The sequence below is a fragment of the Cynoglossus semilaevis genome, chromosome 14, assembly GCF_000523025.1.
Source record: "Cynoglossus semilaevis isolate Cse_v1.0 chromosome 14, Cse_v1.0, whole genome shotgun sequence".
NCBI classification, from domain to species: Eukaryota; Metazoa; Chordata; class Actinopteri; order Pleuronectiformes; family Cynoglossidae; genus Cynoglossus; species Cynoglossus semilaevis.
Window position 1 is genome coordinate 10,945,198 of NC_024320.1, and position 18,617 is coordinate 10,963,814.

Genomic DNA, 18,617 nt, shown 5'->3' on the forward strand with positions numbered 1-18,617 from the left:
ATTTTAAAGATGTACCATAAAATGTGAATGTCAAATGCATAACAAAAAAATAAATAAATATGGGTTGTTTTTTGTTTTTCTAAAAGCAGAAAAGGCAGAAAATTTAAATCCTGGTTGTGTTTATGCCTTAACTGACCCCAGGTAAGGCATAAAAGCCAAACCTTAAGTGGTGTTTTCACAGTAAGTTGCCCCCCTAGCTGCTGTATAAAACACAGGAGATGTCCCCCACGACTCTCCGACTTCAAGCCAGGCCTGAAAATCAAACACATCGAATGAAAGCTCACATCTTGTGCCGAGATACAGCTTTGCTAAAAGGAAAAAAAAAAAAACAAGCCAAGAGGCGCAGGTTCAGGACAGGAGAAGGTTATACTTCTTTTCTTTGATAGTTTCAAAGTGGTTTACATTAATTCAAAGTCAAAGAGGGGAAATGGTGGAATTAAAGCAACCCCCGTGAGCAATAAAAAACTTGGAGTGAGAATAAGGGAGATTAATTCAAAAGTAATACCAAGGTAGAAGTCTTTTTACTGTGCTCATTCTCTGCTAATGTAAGAGTCTCACAGCAGAGAGCCTGAGAGTGCATGTGTGGAATGGCTGATGATTCCTTCACACTGCCCTAAAAAGGCTGTAAAAAAGAAGAAAAAAAAAAACGAGTACCATCAGTTGGAAGCTGACGGCAGTGAACTTTTAGCCTCAGCTTGACCAATGGGCTTGGATGCCACCACACTGAGCTGTGACGGCCTCTTTTAATCAATGTTCAGGGGGTAAAAGAAACACAATGGCTGTGCTTGTAGTGCTGGGTCTAAGCACATACATAAATCTGTGCTAGATCATTTAAACTGGAGTCACTGAGGGAAGATCCCAGACAATTGGAGGAAAGACTTTTACATATCAGGCATACAGGAGTGGGGGAAAAAAAGGTCAATATTACATTCAGCTGCTGATGGCAAGATAAACAGGATGGTCGAACAAGAACAGGGTTGTAACAGATTAAACTGTGTAAAATTGATTCATGTAAAATTCAAGGGCATGTAAAGGACTTGAAGCCGAAGAAAAAAGTATTTTAAGAAATTACCACAATGGGCAGAAAAGACGTAGATGCACAATTTAGACACTACATTATGAAATAAATAGAACAGACAAAATTTTCTGGCAGCTGTATGGGAAATATATTAACTGCTACAGTATGAAGGGAGTACTGCAGTCAAGGAGCACATAAAGAAATAAATCACAGAAATCACATCACACTTATCATATATATATTATAATCAACAGTTTATTTCATAGGTGCCTTTGTCACCCAAGGACACCTATATATTTAGAGTATACAGTATATATATATATATATATATATATATATATATATATATATATATATATATATATATATTGTGGTGTGTTGAGATCAGTGTGTTAATCATCCATAATTTTAATTAGTCACAAAATAAACAGGTGTGAAACATACCTGCTGTTATTATGTTTTCTTTCTGTTCCAACAATACAGACAGAAAATGTTTTTCTCATATTCAGGACTCTTCATTAATCTCTACTAATTAATATTAATCATGATTATTTACCACCATGATTTATCATGATTAATATCTTGAAAAATTCACAGCTGTCCTGTTGTTACCAAGATTAAAGGTCTTTTTTCATAGGTCTTTTTGCCTGCAGCTGTTTTCACTTCCTGTTTACCAAGGTAAACTAACTTGACATAGAGTAAAACCATAAAAGCCTTCCATGTCCTTGGAAAAATAACCCAGATGTACATTAAATCCCCTTAACAAAAGCGATTTTCCTTTCACACCTTAAGCCACTAGGTCATCATCACCTAGTACATAACAACAGGTTTGGTATCACATTTTCGGCCCAAATTTTGACAAAGATGATTAAAAGCTGCTCGTTGTAGCTACAAGGAAAGCTTGTTGCAAGACAGACTGCTCAGTATGAAGGGGAATTTAGCTTTTCTTTTATTCAATTATGCATATTTTTTTAGCCCAAACATGAGGCAAGAAAGGGCACAAAGCGTGCACGGTTAAAAGCCAGCATTTACATTAGCATTAGCATTAGCTTCGGCCCCTGTTGTTGACCACATGCTGCAAATCATTTTCCTTTCTTTGTCCTCATTTTTTTGTGGCTTCAGATATAGAATCAGAAAATAGCAGAAATTGAATCCAAAATGGGTCAGCTGTAAGTCGCTCCCCCTGGTGTTTTATAGGGATAAATTGCATGTTTCATTATTTCCAACAGAGTGTGTTTTGTGGGGCTGACCGGTCTACAAAAGGACAAACAGCTCTGTAACTGGGAGGCAGTGCAGTTAACAGGTTAGTCAGATAGAGTGCACTTAAGCTGACCCAGATTTTTGGTGGTGATCTTTTTTGAGGATGAAATAATTTATTTTTCCTTTTTAGACCAGGAAGCAAATAAAGTTCAGGCACATGTTTGACCATGCGTGAAAAGCACCAATGAAAATGATGAGCGTTATTATTAAATTCCCACCTTTGTTTGGTATGAATATTTGGGCTCGGTGATTGAAGGTGTGAAGTGGCTTTTACTTATTCCCTGACACGCTGCATAAAAACCAACACAGTTCGAGGGAATCGTACTGGCATCTGTCATCTTTTACACTGTGTGGGAGTCACTTGTCTCTACGTCTGTATCGACACGTGATCATGACATCGATTTGGCCTTTCTACAGTTGTTACTGTGACACCACATCTAAAACGATGATTGCTGTCTGCAGTTACCGCCGTGTTTGACATGAACTGTCCTCCAGTTATAGATAATAGGAAAGCTGATTATTACTGATTGATTATTATTTGATCAATAATCAATAATATTATTTTTGAATGTAAAGCTATTACATTTGGGTCTGCTACTCATTCCTCGTTCCCTTCACTACTTATTTGTCTTTTCCTACTCTCACTCCTTTGTCCTCTCTTCTCCCCCTTCATCTTCATCTTCATCTTTCCTCTTAGTTTGTCACCTGTCCTATCATTTAACTCTCCTCTTCTAGTCCTCCATCTCTCCTCTCGGATTTTTCTCCTTTCCTTCGACTCATCACATTTCCAATCATTACTTTCTTCTTTCTTCCTCTCTGATCATCTCCCCTCATCATACCTTCTACTTTTCGTCTCTTTCTCTTGTCTTCATGGGAATCCTCACCCGTTTCCTTCCCCACTGTGACTCTGTTTTCTTTTCCTCCTCCTTCACACACTCTTATTCAATCATCTCCTCTTTACTTCTCACCTAATCGCTCCATTCTTCCTCCCCGTTCCTTACCTTAGCTCTTCTTCTTCTCCCTCTCTTCTTCTCTTTTCTTGTCCTCTCTTCCCTACTCTCTTCTACCCTTCTCATCTTTTTTTACCTCCTCCTTCCTAATGCTTTCATCATCGTCCCTCTCCATTGCGATTCCTTCCCTTTCTTCTCCCCTCTCCTTTTTTCCTCTGGACTGTCCTTGCTTCTTTTCCTCTCTCTCCCCCTCTCCTCTACTCTTTATGCCTTTTCTTATCTTGCCTTCCCTCTCCTCTGCTCTCCTCCTCCTCTCACTCCTCTCCTCCTCTCTCTCTCTGACACCGTTTCCCCACGGAGCTGTGGCAGGTCCACTCATAAAAGAACAAGTGTGCCTGTCCGTATCTTTGACAGCCACACACACCGCGGCGACAGAGACACAAAGACACACAAACCTGCACTTGCACACACCGTCTTTACACTTGTCAGTGTAGTCTGGCTTGATGCAGTCCCCTGACGCACACCACAGATATACAGGGAAAATGTTTTACCCGTCCTCTTGAAACAACACACACACACACACCTAACACACCGCCTCACAGATAATTTAGCCACATGATAGGAGCTCTCTCTGGAGTGAAAACCCACTTGAGGGTGTCTGAACAAAAGCGGGGGTCTCCCAAAAATAAACTTGTGTTTATGTGCCCATAGAAGGAGCGCCTCTCCGTATGCGGGCTCCTGTATCGGTAGTTAAAAAGCTCGGATGTGGAGCGGTGGAGATAAGAGTGACCACTGAGTGTCTGTCAGCTGTGTTTTTATGCGGTTACTTTACAACAGCCCTTGTGGGAGGCCGTTGGAGGAGGGGGTGAGGCACGAGAGGCAGTGTGTCTTCCATCCCTCCCACCGTCCCTGCCTGTGTCTCCGGAGACAAACTGCAAACTGACGATCTTTCACTATTTCTCCCTTTCTTTTTTCCACACTCAGCCCCCCCACATCCCATAATCCCTGCCTGTCTTTTCCAAGCCCCCCCCCCCATACAAGGTCACTCTTCCACCATTGTGTTAAATCCCTATTCAGTTTCAAAAGCCTCATTCAAATCAGTTCACAGAGATTCTGTGAATATTTATTGCATAAAATGGCTGCACAGTAAAGTAAACGAAGGGGAATCAGTACAGATATGTATGACCGATACTAATTTGTGCACATATGTTACTGAGACCTATTTATACATGGAATAACAATGACATTAACCATCTGCCTTCTTCAATAGTCAAAATATTACCTCAATCACATATGTATTTGTATTTATTTCTTCAAAAAAAAAACTTTGGGGATTCATCTTAACTTAAAAACACGTTGATTTGGCAAAATGTTAATTATGAAATTATGGAAGTTCAAAGATGCTCATTTGTTATGTTGCCATACCCCATACATTTATTTTGGCATTCAAGTGTAAGTCTTTCTTTATTTTTTTTTAGGTTTGCAGTGTAAATGCACTTCTTCAACATAGAGAAATGCTGAAGTCATCAATCTACAGCTCTTTTACCAACTGTTCAGGCATTAAGTTTCACTGTAAAGGTCAAGGTGAATGTTTTATTGTCTTCACGGTGTCGTTGGTTCGACCCAAATTCACTGAGCGTCAATAAACCTACGAGTCCTACGAGCTGTGGCATGTCGACTTCTTCAGGATCAGTTGATAGACAGATTTCACGCCCCAGTGGCTCACTCTTCATTTTTGGCTTTACACCAGTGTTTGGTCAGGGATCACAACAGGTGATTATTCTGCTCAGCTTGTACAGAGGAGCCTGGGGGAAGGGGGGGGGGGGGTCAGTGTGGTGGAAAACAGGATGTGTTGGTGGGTTGTCTGTCAATATGACAATGTAACATATTATTCAGCATGTTTTTTGAAAAGGGATATTTACTAGTGTGACTTCTCCAAAAATGTTGATACGCTACTCTAAAACCTGATATGGTGAAGTCTGGTAGGACGGCGGCCCTTCTTTGACCCAAGAACCGGCCGGTATCAGCCTTTACTGCGGACTGGAAATACAACTCCATTGTTGACGGATGATTTTTTCAAAATAAAACATCATGAGACAAAGACACTGCATTAGATTCCAGAAGGAAATCCCACCTACATACGACTTGTGTGTTAAAGGCTCCACCTCGTCACACTGCTGCTGCTGTCACGAGTGCATTTTCCCATCAGGCCTTTTGACTTCACACCTTCGCTCCAACCTTTCTTGCTCAGGCGCTGCTTCACTTCTTCTGCGACCAACGTTGGCCCCTAAAGCAATTAGCCGACAATGTCTGGGCAGCCGTCGGACATACCTCACTGACCCTACTTGTGCTTGACGGATTACAGAGAGGGAATGTCCAGCTGTATGAGCAGTGCTTTTTGAGTGACAAGTGACACAGAGCACAGCGACACACGGAGGTTGGTCTTGTCTGTGTCATCAGTCCTCAGTCCCGGTCCTTGATCTGGAAAACCCTTGGAATTGACAAAGGATTCTCAGTGGCTGTCAGTACACGTGCACTGTTAATTTTACTTTCAAGATTATTGTTTTGCCATCAACAAATCCAGTCGGTGAGTAAAAGAAAATATTAAAGCGATTGGAAGGAGCACTCTGACTCACAGTTATGACCAATTTGAGCGCAGAGATTCAAACAGTGGATGTAACAGCTCCATAACAACATCGCAGACCAGATAATGGCACAGATTTATTTGGACTGCCAGTAGATCATGTAGTGTCTCACATTGTTTGCAGTGAGCTTTGTTTGTGGCTAAATGGATTTGAAGAGGCGAGTTTTATTGGCGTCGTTACGCTTTTGGCAGATCAGACCTACTGCACATAAAACTAGAATTTGAGTCATGGCAGGCGGCTTGCTTAATGTTTGGCCATAAAGTTTTTCCTTTCACATCTTTAACCTCTTCCATCATTGTGTAATTTAAAAATGAATAAACCTGAAAGTGGACTGATTCATTTTTATAGTCCACTGGAGCAGTTTTGACTCTTTATCATCCATGTAGATGAAAACGAGGTGTTTGTTTTAATTGACTGCTCATATGTGAATGCATCGCACAGCAGTCGGGGAGTAAAAACTGTCAACAATTTGTTGAGGGAAAATTTTCAGCGGTTGTGAAGAAAGGCTTAGGACAAAGGATTTTTCTTACTGGTGATTTCACACTCGCCCGACGGTCATTCTGATTCGAACAGACACTGTTGTCACATCGGACATAAAAATCTGTAAAAACAAATGATAAAATTAAGGATATATAAGTTAACCTTTCTGTGTAGTGAACGCTTCCTGCCTGTTGAACAGAAAGTGAGCAAAGCTTTTACACTGATAGTGTACTGAATTTAATGTGTGGCTTCAATTCTGTCCTTGTTTCAATGAAGAAATGAACACAAAATGTTGGTGAAATAGATTTCAACAAAAATCCTGACTGTGTTGTTAAAATGAGAACAGAGACTTGCATGTTCAGCGTTAAGGTGAACCTGAAACTAAACCCATGATGGCAGTGAGATACTGGACTGCAGCAGGGAAACAGCACTGACTGATCAGTTGTGGTGAAAAACAAATTACAGAGTATCAGGTTTCTGGATCAGAACGTTTTCAAGTAGTATTTGACTGAAACGCCAGGCCTGATATCAATACTGCCACTGGTGACGGTACAGGAAAACTGCATTTCTAAGGTCTCCCTTTTTATGACTCAATAAAACTGGATGAGCAGAAGTGGAATGCGTATCTGCAGCAGCTGAAGTGTGTTTTGTCACCGAATAAACGTGTAGCATCGACATAGCCAAAAATAAGACTGATTCGTCTTTTCTTTTCGATCTCCAAAGAAGTGTTAGTAAGAATCATGCACAGTTCCTACCTCTTTGGAGGAGCGGCACAAAAGCTACTGTCAGCCTTCAGAATAAGATTTAGTAGCTGGCAACTTATTTGCGAAAGCTGTCTAGCAAAGTGTGTTAGTCTGAAAGATTCAATTGCCCTCACTTTATTAAATAAAGCTGAATTTGGCAATGACAGTGCAATAAGCAGACTCTCTTTCCCACCGCTCGCTCTCAGTCTCTTCCTGTTTCCACTCACTGCATCTTTTCCATCCCAGACCAAACGGCTGCTGCATTGCAGACATTGGTTTGTGTGACTCTTTCACCAGGCCCTCACAGGTACGAACACAAACACTGACTCCTCTCAGAGATGTGGCCACTTTCAGAGAGGTGATTTTTCACATCAACTAGTCCAACAGTAAAGTGGAAGTCGAGTTGACAAGTGGATTAATGATGTCATCACATTGACAAAGGAGGAACTACAATGATCATTTAAATCTCCATACCTTACTTTCGTAGCTTTTGCAGATATGTATTACATAAGTGGGATTCAACCACACTGCACAGTCGCTTTGATTTTTTTTTTTTTTTAATGTACAACTGGAACTATTGTTCCTCAGCGCACCACACCAATGATGGGCACTTTGACATCTTCCTGTGTTGCACAGAGCAACGTTACTAACCATTTTATGAATGATTATAACTATTGTTTAAGTCGGGGAAAAAATATCAGCATTAGCCAATCAGCTGTTGGCTCACATAGAAGAAAAAACACTTTTGACTTGTGGTGTCGACTTGTGCCGGTCCGTCAATGCCCTACTGTCTGGGGCAGACAGTGTGTCTGCCTCATGTCGGTTTGATTCATTTTGAAATTGGCTGCAGTCGTACTCACACAGGCAATGTCAGATGACAGTTTTTTGAACATTCCAGCCCATGGTCCAATAACACAGAGGTTGGAGGATTAAAAAAAAAAAAGTACTTTGTTGTTGGAGGTCTGTGATCATTGATGAGTGTGGACAACAGAGCCCCGACCAAAGGATTCTTTAGACATTAGCTATGTACAATCTGCAAAGGGAAAAGAGACATGGTGATTTCTCAGCATAAGAACCCCCCCCCCCACACACACACACACACACACACACACACACATTTAAAAGTAACTGTTTTTACGCAATTTAAACTTGTCCAATGTATGCTAGCATTGGCAAATTTGGTCAGTTGACAGAAGTGTGATTTTCTATGTGGGGAGAGGCAGGGGGCGCACTGCACAGGGCTGCTACTGCTGATCCAAGCAGATTGAACGGGCGACAGAAAAAACGAGAGCGACAAAAATAAATTAAGAAAAATACGGCCTCCTTGACATATTAATTTTAAACCTCTTTCAGCAAATCTGTTTTTTGCTGTATCTTCTAATCCGTCACATTTTATTATTAAAAAAACATGTTTACTACAAATCATTTGTTAGTAATACATAAGCATTTGAAGTATTTAATAGTAAAGCTAAGATGAAAAAATGTGAATAAAATATTTGGCACCAACTGCATCTTAGAAAACAAACAATTCTTGAATGTTGAGCGTCTGAGTCACCGAGGCCTCACACTCCCAGTCTGGCTGACTCTCCTCTCCCCTCATCTGTCAAGCGCACAGCATCACCTCAGGGGGCCTCTCACAAAAGAGGGTGCCTAATGAACGTGGAAAATGAGAACACCAGTTTGACGAACTCTGTTACTCAATTAGTGCAATTAATTTTCCTGTGGCGCCGCTGAGTAAAATGGAGGCACGGATGATTGAGCCACCGTTTCGCTATCTTATTTTTATTTTTAGGCACCTGCCTGCGTGCATACCATATGCTGGGCTGACGATGTGATTGTGTGTGTGTGTGTGTGTGTGTGTTGTGAATAGTAGATGATAATGTTTTTCATTACTTATTCACAGCGCAAGACACGTTTTTTTTTCTTTTTTGTTTTTTTGCCATTTCTCCTCCTAGAAAATAACTCTCACATCTGATTTAGCCTGAATCCAAATTACAAAGCCCTGTTTTACAACGCAGAGATGTCGGTTAAAGATTGACGAACTTAAACAGGAAAGTGAAGTGATCTGTAAAGATAGGATTATTATTTTTTTAGTAGTGCAAGATTAGTCAGAGGAAAGAAAACAGAAAATCTGCTACAGAATATTTGACATTCCAGAACATTGACATCTGTCCTCGAAGGGTTTTCCTTAGAAATTGAAGGGGTCCTCGGCTTACATCGGACTTTCGTAGCTAAGGCTCGACGTAAACAGATTTCTGCCATAAGTCAGAACTCAGTTACTGTGCTGTACATATGCTCCTAGGCTAACACAGTGCTAACATCATAATCTAGGACATAAAATAATCAGAAGAATCTGACACACCTGGGAGCCATAACGAAGGGAAAACAAACTAACACACTACACAAATGAAAGAAGGAAATCCAAAGTATGCCGTACAACTGGCAAATGTATCTTCTACATAAAGTATTGCGTGACGATGTATTACTCCGCTCTGCTTACCAACCAGTTTCAGTGCAAAATTTGTTTTAATGCTATGTGTCAGAAAGATGGAACAACTTTCTTAATAAAGTTATGGGAGCTAGCAACGTAATCACGAGGATGCTGTAAACCGAGGACGCTGTAGGTTGAGGACGCTGTAAACCGAGGACGCTGTAAACCGAGGACCCCTAAACAAATGTAGTATAATTGAAACAAAGTGGAATACTTTGTCCAGTTTGTTTACACACAAACTCAGATGGTTTGTTACAGAGGATGGATGTGGCCAATGGGCGTTGGTTCTCATATCTTTGGTTTTGAATCTTTAGCAAACTATTAGCTGCTGCTGTATTAGTGATCTTGACTAAATGTTCTAGTCTATTCTATCAACCTCACCAGAAATGACCAAGTCCTGTCTTCACTTGCTTGGTAAAACTTAGGACACACGAACACTGCTCCATAAATACAGACCGTTTAGTACGAACTCGTAATCTACTGCATACTGAGTCCAGGTTTTTGGCTGAAGCAAGTGTTTTTTTTTCTGAAGCCATTTGGCCAAACCAGCTTCTTGCTGCCCTCCCAGACCCGTCACCACGCAACCACGTCAAAGTGCCTGGCGTAGGGAGACCAACAGGCGGTCACCCTGCATGCACGCAGATGGTAGGGCAGTCAGAACAGGCTGTGAGCATGGTGCCCCTGACTGTTCCCTCGCACACACATATTTCCATACATATCCACGCATGCACAAAGCTGTCGACTGTGGCTTTGTGTACTCACAGCCAGGCAGCGCACAGCTCCTGTTTTGCTCCCTGACAGGCTTATTATTGCCACTCTTGTTGTAGCTGTTAGAAGATGATGTTCCCAGGTTTGTAATTTGTTTTGCAGGAACATACACTGGCAGACATGGAGGTATGCTAATGTGGATCTTGTTTTTAAAGGTGTATATCACCGTGGACAAAAACTGTGGGGTCTTTAAATCCATTAATTTGTTTTGAATACTATTCCACTGGAGCTAATCACAGTTGGACCGATCTTCCTCCCAGTGAATCACCAGTTCAATCTGCTGTTCTGTCAGTCAATAAAAAACATTTTGTCTTTGGAGGGAGGCTTCTTTTGCTGCATACATTTGATGGATATTACTTGTACGCAGCCACTGGCCACAACTCTGAAAACCAACCCTGAATCAGTTTCCTTTTATGAGCTTCACACGGCTGATCTGCAGCCTTTTTCTCCCTCTCCCGAGCGAAGATGAGTGATCTGCCTGGAAGCACCTTAAAAACACAAACAGGGCTTTAAGTGACAGGTGGGTGCTCTGCGCCACCAGCGTGGCCGCGCTTGGCAGGCAGTGGCGACAGTCGTCCTGCTGCCACACAAGCTGCTCCTACTGGTGAAGCTGCAGGGGGAGTCCGGGCATTTCTCCCTGTCCTCCACCAGCTCCATCCATCCTCTGAATTAACATCAAATGGTTTTTCCTTTTTTTTACCTTGGAAACTTTTCTTAAAACCCTTTTCTCCCTTTTTTTTACCTTGGAAACTTTTCTTCTTGTCATAGATGTTATAAAACCCTCACTTTTATCTATTAGCTGTCTAGGTATTAGCATTAAAGCCACATTTCTATATATTAATTTCTATATATTCTATTATTATAATGTTAAAACACCACAGGCGAATAGGAGCTTTACTTCAATAATCTACACAAATTATTTGGCCGTACATGTGACGGTGTAAAAGAAAGACTGAATTTTTTGTTTATAATTCCAAAGATGAGCAATTTTAATTAGCTTAAAAACACAACTCTAAAAAAAAACATTTAGGCAATAGATGTTGTTTGACATGGAGTTGCCGTGCAGAAGAGAAAATAAAAACAGAGAAGAATGTGCATTTAAAAAGAAGACAAAAAACTGTTAGTGCATCAGAAAACAAGGCGAAGAGATGGAGGCAGAGAAACCACAACGCTGTTCCTGAAGAAAAGACCTGAGAGAACAACACCAGTGAGGTTCCACACAGACCAAGTCTTTAGTTTTTCCAATTATGAACCATGGCTTTCTCGTAGCTAATGACATGTACTGAAGACAGAACGGATTTTTTTTCTCTTTTTTTTTTCACTGCAGTGTTGAAACTTCTGAAATGTGTGTTGCTGCTCCAGGCAGTGCGTGAGCCAAAAGATTGTAGTGTAACTCATTTAGGGAATCTCTCCTGCCACTGCTAATACAATAAAAGCCTAAATAATATTGACACAGTATCTGCCTCGTCGGCCGTGCTGCTGCCTGCCATTAAATATTTAACTGCTACTGCAGTTTACACGGGGAATGTGCACTGGTTCTATTTTGTATTTGTTTGCCGACTCCCGACATGGAGATTGATGCTGCAGGTGCCTTTTTTTCCCTCTTGCGTTACATCTTCACCTCTCCTGCTCCTCTTGGCAGCCGATCTGTCCAGTGTCTGTTACAATGTGTGTGTATGTGTGTGTGTTTAAAAGCAAGGAGTGGAAAGGCCTTCAGGTCCTGTATGCTGGAGGTCTTGGCTTATCTATGTGATTTACTGTCCAGCAGTGCGAGGCAGAGAATGGCAGACAAGGCATGCTATCGATCCATGGCCACGGCACAGGAAAGGGAGTGTGTGTGTGTGTGCACATACAGTACATACACAAAAAGACACTTAGAAACTTTTATCAGGACACAGAATTGCCTTTTGTTCTCTTGGGTCATGGGATGATTTATGACATGCAACCATACTGACTATGTGTCATTGTGTCTGTGTGTGAAGTTTGAAAAAAAAAACAAAAAAAAAACAAAAAAAAAAACAAGGGGTAATGCCTTTTGCAAAACTATGCCCCTGCAGGTAGTGTAAGATATGCCTCTTGCCACATTCATACAGCTTGGATTAAGGCAACTTGTGTGTGTGTGTGTTTGAAACACTCAGAAATAAACGCTTGTTGTCAGGTATCCTGCAGAGGAACCCTGTGACTGTTAGTACTTGTGCCTCCCACATAAGTGGCAATTAAGTGTTGGACTTGGTCCATTAGCTGGTAATTAAAACTTGGTTGCAGGTGTACGTCAATAAAATGTAACAGTTTAGCTGCAGTACGCCCTGCAGCCTCCTCCCACTGTGATGTCATCAAATACAGCTCACTGAATTCAAGCAGGCTCTTGGATTATTCTTTTGAGGAATTATTTGTCTCGAGAGTTTTTCACTAATCTAGTGATTTTTTCTTTCTCGATGATGATGTTTCCAAAAAAGCAGCCAAAGTAGGGAGAATGCTGTGACAATTTGTTTTTTCAATTTGCCAAAGTCGGACTTAACTGAGTGTGTGCGTTAATTCAGCATCCTCCAACTTAGTTCTTCATACTTGGACATTTACAGCAGCTTTGTGTTTCGGGGCTAACATTACTGCCATCTAGTGGTTTTGTAGTAGACATAAAATCACTAAAGGCTATTATTAATCCAATGTATTATTTTGTTTTCAACAGCTTTCCTTCTTAAGAAAGTTTGCATATTCATCAGCCTCTAAAAACTGAGAAAAACAGATAACTCCAGTTGGTGTGAGCACACCAACACGTTGAAAACAGGTTTATCCAAGATGGCTGCCTCCTTAAATAGAAACTCTCCATGTATGGTATTGACAGACAGAGGTTCTGCAGATTCAAGTTTTAATTTGACTAAATTCTTCCCAGATAAATTTTTACCTGTTATTCACAATGCTGTAGCTTGTATTCCTGCACTTCAGCAAAGTCACCTATGGTAGGATCCATCTTTTGTTTCTAGCTCAGCGTACGGCCCTCTGTGTGTTTCTGTGCCAGTAAAGTGTGCCTTTACAGCAGTTTAAAAAGTGTTTCATTCAGATCCAGGAGACATCCCTGCTGCCTCTAACAGATGTGATCATACAATACCATGCAGTCATTGCTGGAGGCTAACACTCGTAGACAGACAGGTGATTTCTTTTTCTTTTCTTTTTTTTTCTTTTCTTTTCACATCTCTCTCTCTAAATGTCATTACACATCCCATTCTCTCCGTCTGTGCATCTGTTGTCTCCTCAAAGAGGAAAAATAAAACATCCTTTTAGAACAGAAATCCAGGCAGAAATAACAGCTGAGAGGGGGATAAAAATACATATGGAGTGAAAAGGGGAATACACCATATCTGATGTGAGAGTAGCAAAGTGCCAAAATAGACGAATGGAGCCATTAGCTTCATCCATATTAGCCTGTCGTTCCAACTTAAACCATAAGTAAAAATGATTGCTACTTTAGGAAAAGAAAGAAAAGAAAAATGATGGTTCATGATGTGTCGTGATTTATATTTATTGTTTAGGTTTTTAAGTCAATGTTTTCTCATAGAGGCTAACCAAAAACATGGTTCAAACCTGTTGAGGCGGTTATTGTTCTCCGTTTTTCCTAAAGAACATTCAGATTTGACACAGTTTGACATCAGGTTTGTTATATTTTCTTGGTAAAAATACTTTAAAAACAGGTCAAATTCCACTTAAAATATAGGCATATTTCCTGAGGGAATTAGATTTAGATATATCCTAGAGTAACTTTTAGTTAGTGAGTTAAACAATTCACCTTATACTCAAGCCAAAGAATGATACCTTCAAACAGGTGAGAAAAATCTGAAATAACTGTCAAGTATCATTACAATGTACGAAAGACTATCTAATTTAAAAAAAAAACTGGAAAAACTCACAATTAAATAAAAGGTAAGCACCATCTCAGTCTGAGATCTCAGTCTGAGATGTTGCTATCCCTCTGTTGCTATCCGTCTTTCTTTTTGACAAAGAAAAACCCAGTGCCCATGGGAGGAGGAGAACGCTGAATAAAACCTGCTGCCAGTGACACTTTCAAGTATTCCTCCATGGATTCTCCCCCGTTACATGACGAGTTCTAAAGCTTACCAGAAGGTAACGGAGAACCAGGCAGCAGGTCAATAGTAACGTCATACGTACGATGAGGAGGAAGAGACGTAGGTTTCCCTCTACGTTAGAAAAAAAAAGAGAAATTACATAAATGGGGAATTAGATGAAATGGAATTATCTCAAATTGATGGGAAAATACGTCATCTGAGAGGAAAAAAACAACTTCTTCAAATGAATGAAATGCTTTTAGAAAAATGACTTCGTATTTTTATAAAATACTTAGTAACTACTTTAAAATGATGTTCTCTATTTTGAGTTACGTAATTCAGATTCCTTCTTTATTTTAGGACTTTATTTTTCCTCAACTTTGAAGTTTGTACTTTGGTATCTCAGTATATGAGATTTATGTAAAATAATTTAAGCGTTATCATATTTTGACTAACTGTATAATTTATGTGTGGTAAGTTATCCACAATTCCAAATTTTCTCATTCCAATTCAAATCTAGCGTACAATAATGTACGACATCTCCTGTAATGCATGCTGATTTCATGACCGGTATCCTTGCATTCTTATGAATCACTTGGACTTCTGGGATGTCTCCCACTCTCCGTGTCCCTGAGTGATCGAGTTGACACCCGTGACTAACAGGCTGGAGTTGTCTGTACTGGTGTCACCTTGTTAGATTTGGACTTCATGGTTTGTTCCTGTTGATTAAACATGTTCAGGTGATAGCGTAAGGAAATGAAATAAAACACATTTATTGTAGAGTGCTGTCAGGATGTGTTTCTCTCCAAGTCGCATATTCAGAGAAGCTGGAGTAATGAGTGCCTGTTCGAGGCAGGTGTGTTTGTAAGTGTTTATCAAGTACAGTCCGTGTGATTGGCCAAGGGCTGATGGCCAGTGGCAGGGAGAGAGGTGATGGATGGCCTGATTAGGGGTCTGGCAGGGCTCTGCCCACAGATGGGCTGTTAGGTGTGGGCATCTGGCCCTGGCATTAGACACACACAAACGCACATTCTTTCACTTTCACACAAAGTTTCCATGTACACATGCCTGTGTAATTGGACTCTTCAGATGAACATGACACGAACATGGAGGCTATCAAACCACCATCTGCCTCTTGTCCTCCCCTCCTTTTTCCACCGTGGTCCTCCCTCTGTCCTTTTGACACTTCCGTGTGTTTCGTTCTTCATACTTTGCTCATTAGTCAGTGTAATTACCGGGGAAGGGGAACACATTAACATGGCAGGCGTGTTTACATGCAGCACGGGTATTTGCCCCAAATCACTCAATGTTGAATTTAAATAAACACAAACAAAATTTTTGAGACTGCTACCTGGTACTGGGATAATAATAACAGTGACATTGTAGGTTTGTAGATAGGTTGCGGCTTTAGTATCAGGACTGGTTATAAAAGGAACTTCAACCAAAGTCTGCCTCAGGTATTTCAGTTTAACTGTTGCAATGTAAGAAAAAACTCTGAAGATCTCACCTGTCGTGACCTGTGGTCGTTAACAGGCATGTCTTGATCCAACACCAAAGCCCAAATGCTCAACTTAACTTTGTGTGACATGCCGTAAACAGGGACACTATCGCCTTAGCAACAGTAGCCCGTGGTCTGCTGGAGGAGAAAAGAGGATATTGAATTGATATCTGCAGTAGGACTGGCATCAGTATTGGACATGAAAGTATCGATCCGACCCTAGTTGTTACCGTTGTGAAAAATATTGTAAGTGCGAACCCCCATGATGCTTTTTCCACTTCTAATATACCTGCCTTTGGTTTTCTGTTCTACTCCTGTACTACTTCATCCGGTGTGCTGTTCCACCCTGCCTCATTTCCTGCCCAATCTCCACTCAGCCACCATGTAATTTAACTTCATCAACCTGCTGACATGACGCTGAGGGGAGCCTCTTTCACTGTGTCCTTCTATCAGTAAATTTCCCAGCAGGGCTTGAGACATCCAGGCATCCCCCCTTCCTCCCCCCTGGAGCGCGCTCATCCAACTGCACACAATGTGGATCCCTGTATTTGATAGGCTTTCCCCGTTTCCCACTGTCACACATGATGATAATGTCATGTGTCGTATGCTCATTCAGCCTCAAAGTAATATCATTTGTGACTTTTTTTCTTTTCTTTTCTTTTCCTTTGCCTTCAATAAAGCTAATCACAGCGCTTGGCTTTGGATCGCGAAGGGCGAATAGGGGAGAGTTGGGGGAGGAGGAGGAGGTGGGATGTACACTGGGGATAATGGCATTTTAAGGGTGGGCAACCACTCCCATTACTTATTATAATGAAAAACTAATGCACACACCTTTAGCCCGGAGGCACATGTGTGCATTAGCGCATGTAGGATTAGCTGCCGAGTGCAGGGCTGCATGCATATTTCTAGGCAGATAGATAGATATTTCAAATTCTTGTGTAGTTAGAGAGATTCAGAGCCTTTGAGTGTGAAATTCTTCCTGCGGGTGATACCATCTGAGAGCCGGCGTTGAGTTAATTAAACCTCAGTGAAACAGATGTAAGAAGAATAGAGCCAGAGTCTCATCCAGTCACGGTGCAGTTTCTCACTTATGAAGTTGTTCCATTTGACTAAAGAGGGGTTCAGAAAAAGAGTTGAAACAAGCCACACATTTAATGGAGAGAGAACAGATTGTCAAAACCCAAAATGGGAAAGTCATTATTTTGAAAGCAAGGATGTTTTCAGAAGTAATAGATGAGTAATGTGAGGGTACTTGGTCCACAAGTATCTCTTATTTGGGACATTTTTACTCTTTTTTTCTTTTTCTTTTTGGTCTTTTCACGACTCAGTGCCTTCTTCCTCTGGCTCACAGTGGACTAAGGACGCTGCAAGTGAACTGACTCAACACATCCTACACATGTAGAGCATATGCAGTGACAGGCTACAGGCTCATAGGCAGACTCCCACCAACTCCCTCATCTGTGGTTATTGAGCAGAGCAGACAGGTTGGGAGTAAACAAGGGGATGAAAGTGGGTGATGTGTCTGGAGAGATGAAGGAACACATCCGACTGCTACTCCTCCTCATCCACCTCAGCATTTGCTTCTTTGCCAAATAATGTGATTTTTTTGTTTTGTTTTTTTTGTCTGGATATTTCCTGACTAATCACATTCTTAATGTTTTGGTTTTGATGTTAACATTTTAGTTTTAGTTTTTTTCTCATCAATGCTTAACTTTGGTAATTTGTTACAAATTTGACTACAGTCTTTAGGAGGCCTAACCAACAGGATTTCCAGATTGGTTTATTATTGGTTAATGGTTTAATCATCATCAACACAAATACGTTATAAAGTTTAAAATAGCAACATAGTTTTTTTAATACTATTTTATTAATAGTATTTTCTTTAAACAGCTTAGAGTTTAAAAAAAAAGTTAAAAAGAGCCATAATGGTTTCAATGATAATATTCAAAATATTAAATAAAGAAAATACCAAAAACATCTAAAAAATTTAAAAGATTGTCAAAATGGCTTCAACTGTTTAATTTTACCAATTAAAAAAACCATGATAATAGCCAAAAGAAGAGTAAAAATAAGTCTGTTCGGAGCTTAAGAAAAACTGAATACAAGAAAAGAAGTTAAAAATAACTCCAAATGTGTGACTCAAGAGCGGGCCAAAGCTGAAAATTGGACTTAGGTAGTGAGTGAGTCACCTTTTGATTTTATTTCATATTTATTTTATTTATATTCATACTCTTGCATAATAAATAGTCTTCAAAAAACCTTGTTTGATTTCATCTATCTCAGTGTGTGTGTGTGTCTGTGTGTGAATCCACGTTTCTCACAACAGTATGTGTGTTGTTCTGTTTTATTCTGGCACATTGTGTTTATTTTTAGTGTGACACTGCTGGGGCACCATCAGCATCAGCATCAGCATCAGCACTGAGTCTCATTTTATGATGCAATGACAAAGCCTGTGCAGTGAAACGTAAGAACATGACACATGCTGTAGGATTTCATAGCTCTCATGTTTGGTGTTCAAGCAATACTATATATGTGTGTGTGTGTGTGTGTAGGGATTATGACATGCTTGAAAGATATACTGTGTCCCTCACCCTCCACCAGGTTTGTACTATCAAGGTCAGGACCATTATACTGTGGAGAAGGGGAAAGAAAAGTGGGTCCTTACACACTTGGAAGATTGCTCTTATACCCTGTTGTTTCTCTCGT

The 18,617-nt window shown here is 40.5% G+C and overlaps 1 protein-coding gene across 4 annotated transcripts in view; it reads left to right on the top strand.

The window, feature by feature from the left end:
* The window catches only part of LOC103389576 (receptor tyrosine-protein kinase erbB-4), a 226,784-nt gene that overhangs the window by 69,746 nt on the left and 138,421 nt on the right, over positions 1-18,617 (top strand). The gene's annotated exons all lie outside the window — the stretch shown is intronic.